We start from the raw sequence: 14371 nt of genomic DNA, 5'->3' as shown, positions 1-14371 counted from the left end.
CAACACTTTTCCAGCAATGCATTCAAAAAGAAGTCCTTGCACCAAAAGGGTACACATATAATATCCCACCAACCCCTACGGGAAAATGAAGACCTCACTTCCTGATCCCTGATTGGACCTTGTGTCTAAATGGAGACCTGCGCCTGACGCTAGGTTTGGGATTATTAACTAGGGCACACTTAACCAAAAGGCCACCACGGCACAAAACTCCACCGGCACCACTTAAGCCTTAGAACAGCTTCCTGTCCAGAGGAAATGCCTATAGATAAAAATCAGACTTCTGATTCTTCAAGCCTGAGGAAAAAAGGAATCACCCCCACCAGATCATAAGATCAGGGTTCTTAAGAACTACATAGACCACCCAACACAGGACTGTGGGGAAGAGACATGACACCTACTTGGTGTTGTCCTTTATAACTGAAATGAGGCTCTGTTTTCTCAGACCTAACTAATTATTGATTTCCAGATAAGTTTCTGAGCTGGCTTGTGTACTTGTCCCAGACAAGACATGCAATCTTCTAGACTCAAACACAGTAAGAGGCCCTCCCCATTCAACTCTCCTTCATTTATGAAGCGTAACTCTATTACAAAAAATGTGTTCCTACAACCACCATTATTAAGCACCAACTATGTCTGAGGCTCTGGGGATATAGAAATGAAGAAAACCCTAGCCTTCCAAGTTCATGAAACATTGAGTCTAATAGGGGAAATCAGCTAAGAAAGAGGTGACGTTGGGATCCCTGGGTGGCGCAGCGGTTTGGCGCCTGCCTTTGGCCCAGGGCGCGATCCTGGAGACCCGAGATCGAATCCCACATCGGGCTCCCGGTGCATGGAGCCTGCTTCTCCCTCTGCCTGTGTCTCTGCCTCTCTCTCTCTCTGTGTGACTATCATAAATAAAATAAAAATGAAAAAAAAAAAAGAAAGAGGTGACGTCATATTCTTATACTGTAGGTATTTTACACCCCACACTGTCTGAATAACAACAGGTAGACATAAAACAGTTCTGAATGAAAGCGAGCAGGGACTGTCTAAATAGGAAGATGAGTAAGAAAGAGCAGCCTGGTAATCCAAATAGGTCTTTGAAGATTGTCTCTCAGACCATGAGAAATGTTACTATTGCTGGTCATTTAAGGAACTGAAAAGTGTTTGACTGTAATGTTCAAATAAGAAGCCTGTAATCATAATCATAATTTTTAATCATTCCATTTTATGTGTACTTATGTATTTATTTGATTTTTTCCATTTAAATTCAATTTGCCAACATATAGTATTACACCCAGTGCTCGTCCCTGTCAAGTGCCCTCCTCAGTGCCTGTCACTCAGTCACCCCATCCCCTGCCCACCTCCCCTTCCACAATCCTTTGTTTCCCAGTTAGGAGTCTCTCATGGTTTTCCCCCTCTCTAATTTTTCCCACTCAGTTCCCCTCCTTTCTCCTATAATCCCTTTCACTATTTCTTATATTCTCTGTATGAGTGAAACCATGTAATGATTGTCCTCCGATTGACTTACTTCACTCAGCATGATACCCTCCAGATCCTCATCCATTATTTCACCCAGCCTCCAACCCACCTTCCCTCTGGTTACCATAACTTTGTTCTTTAGAGCTAAGTTTGTTAGCTCTTTCTTAGTTTATATGTCTGTCTCTTTTTCCTTTGCTAGTTTGTTTCTTAAATACCAGGTGAGTGAAATCATATGGTATTTGTCTTTCTCTAACAGACTTATTTCACCTAGTACTATGCTCTCTTGCTCTACCCATGTTGTTGCAAATGGCAAGATTTTATGCTTTTCTATGGCTGAAAATATTCTGTTGTATGTATACACAGCACTTCTTCTTTATCATGGACATTTGGGCTGCTTCCATATCTTGGCTATTGTAAATAATGCTGCAATAATCATTGGGGTGCATATATCCCTTTTAGTGTTTTTGTATTGTGGGGGGGGGGGGGAATACCCAGTATTGCGATTTCTGAATTGTAGGATAGCTCTATTTTTAACTTTTTGGAGAACCTCCACACTGTTTTCCAAAATGACTACACCAGTTTGCATTTCCACCAACAGTGCAAGAGGCTTTCTTTTTCTCCACATCTTCCTCAACACTTGTTTCTTGTGTTACTGATTTTGGCCGTTTCGATAGGTGTGAGGTGATATCTCACTGTGGTTTTGATTGGCATTTCCCTGTTGATGAGTGATGTTGAGCATCTTTTTGTGTGCCTGTTCGCCAGCTGGATGTCTTCTTTGGAAAAATGCTTGTTCATGTCTTCTGCCCATCTCTAACTGGATTATTATTGCTTTTTGGGTATTGGATTGTATTGGCTCTTTATGTATTTTGGATAGCAACTCTTTATTGGATATGGCATTTGCAAATATCTTCTAACATTCAGTAGGTTGTCATTTAGTTTTGTTGATTGTTTCACTGTGCAGAATTGTTTTATTTTGACATAGTCCCAATAGCTTATTTTTGCTTTTATTTTCCTTGCCTCAGGAGACATATCTAGAAACATGCTGACCAACACAGAGACATTACTGCCTGTGCTCTTTTCTAGAATTTTTAAGAAGCCTACAAATTTGATCTTACTTGATTGGTCTTGAAAAATGAGTCTATTTAATGCTTTAACATTTTCAGGAGGAAAAATAATCACTTCACCTGGACATCATTTATCTCAGTGTCTTATTCTGTGATGCATACTTATTAATACCTACTACACAGGGATCCCTGGGTGGCGCAGCGGTTTGGCGCCTGCCTTTGGCCCAGGGCGCGATCCTGGAGACCTGGGATCGAATCCCACGTCGGGCTCCCGGTGCATGGAGCCTGCTTCTCCCTCCGCCTGTGTCTCTGCCTCTCTCTCTCTGTGTGTGTGTGTGACTATCATAAATAAATAAAAATTAAAAAAAAAATACCTACTACACAAAACCAGTAAGAGCCAAGACTTTCTCCTTTACAACCTCCCCTGAATCTCTTTTGTTCTGTATGGGTCAAAGGCAGGCCACCCTCCATGGGCCACTCTGGCATGAAGATTATTTTGTTTTGAAGGCAATTGAGGCTTTGCAGGCTCAAGAGAAGCTTTTGCCCCTCCCTTAAGTACACAGAAGAATCCATATTGGGGATTTTCCCCAGAAGAATGGTTATTACCAGAGATAAATTTTATCAGAGTGACTCATCTATATTGTAGGACAAACATCTAGTTACCAAACATCTGTTCCTATTGCCCTGTGAATTGTGTTCCTTTCCTTTAAACTCCCAGACCTCCACCCCCGTCTCCTTAGTTTAGGATAACATATATACCTAATTTTGCCTATCTTTGGAACTTCCATGTCTTTCTGGATTCTCTGTATGTATGAAATTAAATTTTATTTTCTCCTGTTAATATGCCTCCTATTTGATTTTTAGTCCAGGTAGAAGGGGACAGGAAACTCAGGCTCCTTGACACTTCTAACCTCAAGACCCTTAAACCCTGTAGCTACACCTATGCAAGAGGCCAGATTAAAGTGATTCACCTTAGACAACTAAGTCAAAACAGCATTTGACCCATGTGATGTTCTTTGTAATTATACATTTAAAACAATCGGTAGAGGAGGAGGGGCAAGATGGCAGAAGAGTAGGGTCCCAAAATCACCTGTCTCCACCAAATTACCTAGATGACCTTCAAATCGTCCTGAAAATCTACGAATTCGGCCTGAGATTTAAAGAGAGAACAGCTGGAACGCTACAGTGAGAAGAGTTCGCGCTTCTATCAAGGTAGGAAGACGGGGAAAAAGAAATAAAGACACAAAAGGCCTCCAAGGGGGAGGGGCCCGCGAGGAGCCGGGCTGAGGCCGGGGCGAGTGTCCCCAGGACAGGAGAGCCCCGTCCCGGAGGACGCAGGAGCTGCACCGACCTTCCCGGGCGGAAAGGGGCTCGCGGGGAAGGTGGAGCAGGACCCGGGAGGGCGGGGATGCCCTCGGGCTCCCGGGGACACTAACAGACACCTGCGCCCCGGGAGATGCGCCGAGCTCCCTAAAGGCACGGGGGACCCGGAGCAGCTCGGGAGGCTCGGGGGCGGCTCCGCGGAGGGGGCTGCGGGGCGGGAGCAGCTCGGAGGGCTCGGGGGCGGCTCCGCCGAGGGGGCTGCGGGGCGGGAGCGCGAATCCAACAGCGCAGGCTCCGGAGCACGGGGCGCCGGGACACACCCAGGATCCGGCCTCCCCCGGGACAGGCAGAGGCCGGGAGGGCCCAGGACAGCGAGGACGCTCCTGCCCCGAGCTGAGCAGATCAGCGGCCCCGCCCGGAGCCTCCAGGCCCTGCACACGGAGAGCTCCGTGGTTACTGCGGGGGCTGACTCCAGGGCTGCAGAGCTGGCCCCGCCACTGCGGTTGTTCCTCCTGGGGCCTCACGGGGTAAACAACCCCCACTGAGCCCTGCACCAGGCAGGGGCTGAGCAGCTCCCCCAAGTGCTAACACCTGAAAATCAGCACAACAGGCCCCTCCCCCAGAAGACCAGCTAGACAGACCAGTTCCAGGGAAGTTAAGGGACTTAAAGTACACAGAATCAGAAGATACTACCCCGTTTTTTTTCTTTGTTTGTTTCTTTGTTTTTGTTTTTGTTTTATGGGGTTTTTTTTTTTTTTTTTTTTGGCTTCTTGATTTCTGTCTGCTTCCCCCACCCTTTTCTTTTTCCTTTCATTTTTTTTCTCTTTTTCTTCTTTTTTTCTTTTTTCTTTTTCTCTTTTCTTTCCTTCTTTCTCTCCTCTCTTTTTTCCTTTTCCCAATACAACTTGTTTTTGGCCACTCTGCACTGAGCAAAATGACTAGAAGGAAAACCTCACCTCGAAAGAATCAGAAACAGTCCTCTCTCCCACAGAGTTACAAAATCTGGATTACAATTCAATGTCAGAAAGCCAATTCAGAAGCACTATTATGCAGCTACTGGTGGCTCTAGAAAAAAGCATAAAGGACTCAAGAGACTTCATGACTGCAGAATTTAGATCCAATAGGGAAGAAATTAAAAATCAATTGAATGAGATGAAAAATCCAAACTAGAAGTCCTAACGACCAGGGTTAACGAGGTGGAAGAACGGGTGAGTGACATAGAAGACAAGTTGATGGCAAAGAGGGAAACTGAGGAAAAAAGAGACAGACAATTAAAAGACCAGGAAGACAGATTAAGGGAAATAAACGACAGCCTGAGGAAGAAAAACCTATGTGTAATTGGGGTTCCCGAGGGCGCCGAAACGGACAAAGGGCCAGAATATGTATTTGAACAAATCATAGCTGAAAACTATCCTAATCTGAGAAGGGAAACAGGCATTCAATCCAAGAAATAAAGAGATCCCCCCCCTAAAATCAATAAAAACCGTTCAACACCTCGACATTTAATAGTTAACCTTGCAAATTCCAAAGATAAAGAGAAGATCCTTAAAGCAGCAAGAGACAAGAAATCCCTGACTTTTATGGGGAGGAGTATTAGGGTAACAGCAGACCTCTCCACAGAGACCTGGCAGGCCAGAAAGGGGTGGCAGGATATATTCAGGGTCCTAAATGAGAAGAACATGCAACCAAGAATACTTTATCCAGCAAGGCTCTCATTCAAAATGGAAGGAGAGATAAAGAGCTTCCAAGACAGGCAGGAACTGAAAGAGTATGTGACCTCCAAACCAGCTCTGCAAGAAATTTTAAGGGGGACACTTAAAATTCCCCTTTAAGAAGAAGTTCAGTGGAACAATCGACGAAAACAAGGACTGAATAGATATCATGGTGACACTAAACTCATACCTTTCAATAGTAACTCTGAACGTGAACGGGCTTAATCACCCCATCAAAAGGCGCAGGGTTTCAGACTGGATAAAAAAGCAGGACCCATCTATTTGCTGTCTACAAGAGACTCATTTTAGACAGAAGGACACCTACAGCCAAAAAATAAAAGGTTGGAGAACCATTTACCATTCAAATGGTCCTCAAAAGAAAGCAGGGGTAGCCATCCTTATATCAGATAAACTAAAATTTACCCTGAAGACTGTAGTGAGAGATGAAGCAAAGGATCTATCCAAACAGAGTACTTAACAATCCTCAATATATATGCCCCGAATATGGGAGCTGCCAAATATATCAATCAATTAATAACCAGTGTTAAGACATACTTAGATAATAATACACTTATACTTGGTGACTTCAATCTAGCACTTTCTACACTCGATAGGTCTTCTCAACACAACATCTCCAAAGAAACAAGAGCTTTAAATGATACACTGGACCAGATGGATTTCACAGATATCTACAGAACTTTACGTCCAAACTCAACTGAATACACATTCTTCCAAGTGCACATGGAACTTTCTCCAGAATAGACCACATACTGGGTCACAAATCAGGTCTGAACCAATACCAAAAGATTCGGATCGTCCCCTGCATATTCTCAGACCATAATGCCTTTAAATTAGAACTAAATCACAACAAGAAGTTTGGAAGGACCTCAAACACGTGGAGGTTAAGGACCATCCTGCTAAAAGATGAAAGGGTCAACCAGGAAATTAAGGAAGAATTAAAATATTCATGGAAACTAATGAGAATGAAGATACAACCGTTCAAAATCTTTGGGATGCAGCAAAAGCAGTCCTGAGGGGGAAATACATCGCAATACAAGCATCCATTCAAAAACTGGAAAGAACTCAAATACAAAAGCTAACCTTACACATAAAGGAGCTAGAGAAAAAACAGCAAATAGATCCTACACCCAGCAGAAGAAGAGAGTTAATTAAGATTTGAGCAGAACTCAACAAAATCGAGACCAGAAGAACTGTGGAACAGATCAACAGAACCAGGAGTTGGTTCTTTGAAAGAATTAATAAGATAGATAAACCATTAGCCAACCTTATTAAAAAGAAGAGAGAGAAGACTCAAATTAATAAAATCATGAATGAGAAAGGAGAGATCACTACCAACAGCAAGGAAATACAAACGATTTTAAAAACATATTATGAATAGCTATATGCCAATAAATCAGGCAATCTAGAAGAAATGGACGCATTTCTGGAAAGCCAGAAACTACCAAAACTGGAACAGGAAGAAATAGAAAACCTGAAGAGGCCAATAACCAGGGAGGAAATTGAAGCAGTCATCAAAAACCTCCCAAGACACAAAAGTCCAGGGCCAGATGGCTTCTCAGGGGAATTCTATCAAATGTTTAAAGAAGAAACCATACCTATTCTACTAAAGCTGTTTGGAAAGATAGAAAGAGATGGAGTACTTCCAAATTCGTTCTATGAGGCCAGCATCACCTTAATTCCAAACCAGACAAAGACCCCACCAAAAAGGAGAATTACAGACCAATATCCCTGGTGAACATGGATGCAAAAATTCTCAACAAGATACTAGCCAATAGGATCCAACAGTACATTAAGAAAATTATTCACCATGACCAAGTAGGATTTATCCCCGGGACACAAGGCTGGTTCAACACTCGTAAAACAATCAATGTGATTCATCATATCAGCAAGAGAAAAACCAAGAACCATATGATCCTCTCATTAGATGCAGAGAAAGCATTTGACAAAATACAGCATCCATTCCTGATCAAAACTCTTCAGAGTGTAGGGATAGAGGGAACATTCCTCAGCATCTTAAAAGCCATCTACGAAAAGCCCACAGCCAATATCATTCTCAATGGGGAAGCACTGGGAGCCTTTCCCCTAAGATCAGGAACAAGACAGGGATGTCCACTCTCACCACTGCTATTCAACATAGTACTGGAAGTCCTAACCTCAGTAATCAGACAACAAAAAGACATTAAAGGCATTCAAATTGGCAAAGAAGAAGTCAAACTCTCCCTCTTTGCCGATGACATGATACTCTACATAGAAAACCCCAAAGCCTCCACCCCAAGATTGCTAGAACTCATACAGCAATTTGGTAGCGTGGCAGGATACAAAATCAATGCCCGGAAATCAGTGGCATTTCTATACACTAACAATGAGACTGAAAAAGAGAAATTAAGGAGTCAATCCCACTTACAATTGCACCCAAAAGCATAAGATACCTAGGAATAAACCTAAACAAAGAGCTAAAGGATCTATACCCTAAAAACTACAGAACACTTCTGATAGAAATTGAGGAAGACACAAAGAGATGGAAAAATATTCCATGCTCATGGATTGGAAGAATTAATATTGTGAAAATGTCAATGTTACCCAGGGCAATTTACACGTTTAATGCAATCTCTATCAAAATACCATGGACTTTCTTCAGAGAGTTAGAACAAATTATTTTAAGATTTGTGTGGAATCAGAAAAGACCCCGAATAGCCAGGGGAAGTTTACAAAAGAAAACCATATCTGGGGGCATCACAATGCCAGATTTCAGGTTGTACTACAAAGCTGTGGTCATCAAGACAGTGTGGTACTGGCACAAAAACAGACACATAGTTCAGTGGAACAGAATAGAGAATCCATAAGTGGACCCTGAACTTTATGGGCAACTAATATTCGATAAAGGAGGAAAGACTATCCATTGGAAGAAAGACAGTCTCTTCAATAAATGGTGCTGGGAAAATTGGACATCCACATGCAGAAGGATGAAACTAGACCACTCTCTTGCACCATACACAAAGATAAACTCAAAATGGATGAAAGATCTAAATGTGAGACAAGATTCCATCAAAATCCTAGAGGAGAACACAGGCAACACCCTTTTGGAACTCGGCCACAGTAACTTCTTGCAAGATACATCCACGAAGGCAAAAGAAACAAAAGCAAAAATAAATTATTGGGACTTCATCAAGATAAGAAGCTTATGCACAGCAAAGGATACAGTCAACAAAACTAAAAGACAACCTACAGAATGGGAGAACATATTTGCAAATGACCTATCAGATAAAGGGCTAGTTTCCAAGATCTATAAAGAACTTATTAAACTCAACAGCAAAGAAACAAACAATCCAATCATGAAATGGGCAAAAGACATGAAGAGAAATCTCACAGAGGAAGACATAGACATGGCCAACAAGCACATGAGAAGATGCTCCGCATCACTTGCCATCAGGGAAATACAAACCAAAACCACAATGAGATACCACCTCACACCAGTGAGAATGGGGAAAATTAACAAGGCAGGAAACCACAAATGCTGGAGAGGATGCGGAGAAAAGGGAACCCTCTTACACTGTTGGTGGGAATGTGAACTGGTACAGCCACTCTGGAAAACTGTGTGGAGGTTCCTCAAAGAGTTAAAAACAGACCTGCCCTACGACCCAGCAATTGCACTGTTGGGGATTTACCCCCAAAGATTCAGATGCAATGAAACGCCGGGACACCTGCACCCCGATGTTTCTAGCAGCAATGTCCACAATAGCCAAACTGTGGAAGGAGCCTCGGTGTCCATCGACAGATGAATGGATAAAGAAGATGTGGTTTATGTATACAATGGAATATTACTCAGCCATTAGAAACGACAAATACCCACCATTTGCTTCAACGTGGATGAGACTGGAGGGTATTTGCTGAGTGAAATAAGTCAATCGGAGAAGGACAAAAATTATATGTTCTCATTCACTTGGGGAATATAAATAATAGTGAAAGGGAATATAAGGGAAGGGAGAAGAAATGGGCAGGAAATATCAGAAAGGGAGACAGAACATAAAGACTCCTAACTTGGGAAACAAACTAGGGGTGATGGAAGGGGAGGAGAGTGGGGGGTGGGGGTGAATGGGTGACGGGCACTGAGTGGGGCACTTGATGGGATGAGCACTGGGTGTTATTCTGTATGTTGGCAAATTGAACACCAATAAAAATAAATTTATTATTTAAAAAAATAAAATAAAAAAATAAAACAATTGGTACCCAGGGGCACCTGGGTGGCTCAGTCATTTAAGCATCTATCTGCCTCCAGCTCAGGTCATATCCCCAGTGTTTTGGGATTGGGGCTCCCTGCTGAGTGGGGAGTCCGCTTCTCCCTCACCTTGCCCCCCCCCAATCCCTCAGCTGCTCACTCTTATGTACTCTGGCCCTCTTGCTCTCTCTCTCAAACAAATAAATAAAATCTTAAAAAAAAGTGATACCCAACTACTTGAAAGTGAACACATATTTGAGTGTAGAATTTACTTGTAGTGAATTCTCCATGTTTCTCCCATCTCACCATCCTCTCAGACTGAGGCTGAGGGCAACTATACCTCATGATAATAAAATCAGTCTAACAAACTGATACCCAGTGAAATAAGCCTAAAAGAGTGCAACAAAAGAGGCACATCACCGGAGGGCAGTCAGTAGAACCCAGCTTCTTGGATCTCATAAAAAGGAATGAGCATTAAAAAGCATTTTTTTTTATTTTTAATTATTTTATTTTATTTTTATGATAGTCACACAGAGAGAGAGAGAGAGAGAGGCAGAGACACAGGCAGAGGGAGAAGCAGGCTCCATGCACCGGAAGCCCGATGTGGGATTCGATCCCGGGTCTCCAGGATCGCGCCTGGGCCAAAGGCAGGCGCTAAACCGCTGCGCCACCCAGGGATCCCTAAAAAGCATTTTTAAAGTCAATTTGCAGAAATTGGACATTGCCTAAAAGAAAAAAATCTCCTAAAGTCCTCCTAACCTCTACTCTTCGAAGCCGTACCCCACATCATTCAGTTTAGATAATTCCTCCCTCCCCCCACATTCTCATAAGACCTCAGAAAGGCAAGGGAAAAGTGAGGCAAGTGAGATTAGTTTCATGGTGTTAGGCTACATGATTCTCCTCCTGTTTCTTTTACCCAACTTATTTCAAGTTCTGGGTCTGCTTTTAATGACTAATTGCTTCCAGCTTCTAAAGTGGTTCAACTAGCTTCATGTGAGGATTGCTTGAGAAAAGTAGAAAGGAGTTAAAATTACTAAGATTAAGAATGTAGAAACAATTTCTGTGGAAGAGAAGTTTAGACCAGTGGACTGGGGAGAGTAAGTAAGTAAGCAATGGATAAAGATGTGAGTGGGATAATGAATGGAGATAGGTTTTTGGGTTTAGAAAGGGTGTTTTAGTAAATGAAGTCTGATATGAATGGTGAGATCTGAGGAAATTATGACATCACAAGCACTAAAAAAAAAAAAGACTTGTTAAATAAACAATATCCTTTGAAAGGAGTTTAGGATTCTGAAAGAATGTACGTAGAATCAAATTGCTGGGAAGCTGAATGGGATTTCAGAAATATTAGAAATCAACTATTTCAACATTCTTGTTTTAAAGATGAAGCCACTTGAAGTCAAGAGAAGCTAAAGAATTGGTACCAGTTCATACTTCTCAGGTGCAGCAACAAGATGGGAAACAGGTATCCTAACTCCTGTGCACCTGCCATCTCCCTACTGCCCCTGGCCTGTGAGCTTAGCTTCTTCCTAAGAAGCATCCTCCTTAGGTTTTCCACATTTTCAAAATGGAATCATAAGGCCAAATAAAAGACAAAGCCAGAGACGACCTTAAACTTTTTTTTTTTTTCTTTTTTGACTTTAAACTTCTCTATATCAGCTTTGTGACATCTTCCCTGCCTTCTTGGTACAGCTTCCCTCTGCCCACTAACACAACACCCACACCAGCCCCTCTAGGTCAGCCTATGAGAAGCTGGCAACTCCTTTTAACTAATTGTTTAAAAAAAAAAAAAAAAGGTGGGGTACCTGGGTGGCTCAGTGGTTGAGCATCTGTCTTTGACTCAGGGCATGATCCCGGAGTCCTGGAATTGAGTCCTACATCAGACTTCCTGCAAGGAGCCTGCTTCTCCCTCTGCCTGTGTCTCTGCCTCTCTCTGTGTGTGTCTCTCATGAATAAATAAATAAAATCTTTAATAAACAAATAAACAACAGTCTCCCCTATTACAAGGGCAGGTCTCAGGGATGAAGGCTTTTTTCTACTGAGAGGTCTTAGTGTAACGTGTTGCTAAGCCTGGTTCCATTGAGCAGTATTAAATCTTGAGGGGAAATGAGTCGAATGTTGGTAACAGACTAGAAGACTCTGAGAGTCTAACAGAGAGACAAGGGCAGACTTGTGAGGATGAAAGCAAATAAGAGATTTCATCTTCTATGTGATCTTTCAAAGAGCAGGAGCCAGAGCAGTGTGCACAGTTAAGATCCTGGCCTTGGGTCTTGGGCTCACATCCTACTCTGCTCCTTCCAGAAACTTGACCTTGGGAGCAACCTATGCCTCAGCTTCCTCACCCGGATTAGGAGCATTAAGTGAACTAATATATTTGGCACTCTCATCAATGTCTGGCATATAGTAGGTGCTACATGGTCATGATATATTTTTTTTTTAATTTATTTATGATAGTCACACAGAGAGAGAGAGAGAGAGGCAGAGACACAGGCAGAGGGAGAAGCAGGCTCCATGCACCCGGAGCCCGAGGTGGGATTCGATCCCGGGTCTCCAGGATTGCACCCTGGGCCAAAGGCAGGCGCTAAACCGCTGTGCCACCCAGGGGTCCCTATATTTTCATAGCAAATCAACAACTTTCCTAAAGCAATCAATCAACATTTAAGAGATTTTTTTTTTAACCTTGTCAACATAAAACAAGTATTTACAGAGAAGCTGACAGCCCAAGCAGGAAGCCGCCCCTCCCAATTCCTTCGACATACCTACTTGGGCAGAGTAGGCATTTGGTTTGAACAGGATCATTTGCTATAGAAAGACCTAATATGGGCAGCCCCAGTGGCGCAGCGGTTTAGTGCTGCCTGCAGCCTAGGGCGTGATCCTGGAGACCCTGGATCAAGTCCCGCGTCTGGCTCCCTGCATGGAGCCTGCTTCTCCCTCTGCCTGTGCCTCTGCCTCTCTCTCTCTCTCTGTGTCTCTATGAATAAATTTAAAAATCTTAAAAAAAAAAAAAGACCTAATCTATATAACACCTACCCATGCCAAGAGTGAATAGAGCATCAAAGGAAACTCTTTCAAGGGATCCCTTTGGGTGTTTCAGGGCCAAGACTCTCCACAGATTGTTTTGTCCATCTGTATCACCTAAAGGGAGTAAATGACTTTAAAATTCTCCCAGATGGGGATCCCTGGGCGGCGCAGTGGTTTGGCGCCTGCCTTTGGCCCAGGGTGTGATCCTGGAGACCCGAGATCAAGTCCCACGCCGGGCTCCCGGTGCATGGAGCCTGCTTCTCCCTCTGCCTCTCTCTCTCTCTCTCTCCTCTCTCTCTCTCTCTCTGTGACTATCATAAATAAATAAAAATTAAAAAAAAAAAAAAAAAAAAGGGATCCCTGGGTGGCGCAGGGGTTTGGCGCCTGCCTTTGGCCCAGGGCGCGATCCTGGAGACCCGGGATCGGATCCCACATCGGGCTCCCGGTGCATGGAGCCTGCTTCTCCCTCTGCCTGTGTCTCTGCCTCTCTCTCTTTCTCTCTGTGACTATCATAAATAAATAAATATTTAAAAAAAATAAAAAAATAAAATAAAAATATAAAATAAAATTCTCCCAGATGCCACTGTAGGACGTTCTTTATTACTTTTCCTCTGCTCCAAAATGATTTTTTTTAAAGATTTATTTATTTGAGAGAGAGAGAGAGAGAACACACATGTCTGCATGTGATTTAGGGGAGGTGAAGAAGGAGAGAATCCCAAGCAGGCTCCCTGCTGAGCGTATAACTCTACCTAGGGCTGGATCTCAAGACCCTGAAAGCCTGACCGGAGCTGAAAAGAGTTCAATGCTTAACCAACTGAGCCATTCAGGTGCCCCTCCAAGATGAGTTTTAAGCCAACTCAATTATTTAAAAAAATAAAATAAAAATCCATGAATTAGGATTTTCTCAAGAAAATCCTTTTCTCAAGAGTCTGTTGACACATGCTGCCACTGAATGTGCTGAGGACAGAAAGAAAACAAAGATTATGAGCCCTGATTTGACCAATAGTTATTCTTTTAAATTAATACAATTTAGTCATGTTAAGAGAAAAATACAGAAACAAATGTAAAAAAAAAAAAGAAAGAAAGAAAGAAAGAAAGAAAGAAAGAAAGAAAGAAAGAAAGAAAGAAAGAAAGGTAAATGCATTAAAATTACAAAGAAGAAAGGTAGGCACTGTCATAGCTATGATCCTATTCTTGAACACAGTTAAAGAGAGGTCAGAGAGGAGGGGGCAAGAGCTATAGCTTTGAAATGGGACATATTTGGGTTCAATATGAAATATTACTTTTTGGTCGCATATGAGTTGTGTCAAGTAGGCAAGTTCCTTAACTTACAATTATAAAATGGGAAAAATAACATTTAACTCATAGACTGTTCTAAGAATTAAATATGCTAATATTCCTAACCAGTGCTTCCTTGATCACCAAAGACACTCATTAAATAGGAGCTATCATTGTGGAGTGCCATTAGTTGCAGGGGTCAGTGGGTGAGAGAATCACATTTCCATTGTTTTGAAATATATTCACTCTTGCCTCCCCTTTGTATATCATTTTGA

The 14371-nt window shown here is 42.5% G+C and overlaps 1 protein-coding gene across 27 annotated transcripts in view; it reads right to left on the bottom strand.

Annotated features, from left to right (window-relative positions):
• Positions 1-14371, bottom strand: part of FMN1 (formin 1) — a 433877-nt gene that overhangs the window by 300304 nt on the left and 119202 nt on the right. The window lies entirely within an intron of this gene.

The sequence above is a fragment of the Canis lupus genome, chromosome 30 (genome assembly GCF_003254725.2).
Source record: "Canis lupus dingo isolate Sandy chromosome 30, ASM325472v2, whole genome shotgun sequence".
NCBI classification, from domain to species: domain Eukaryota; kingdom Metazoa; phylum Chordata; class Mammalia; order Carnivora; family Canidae; genus Canis; species Canis lupus.
The sequence above is the reverse complement of the archived record's forward strand: the minus strand, read 5'-3'. Positions and strand labels throughout refer to the sequence as shown.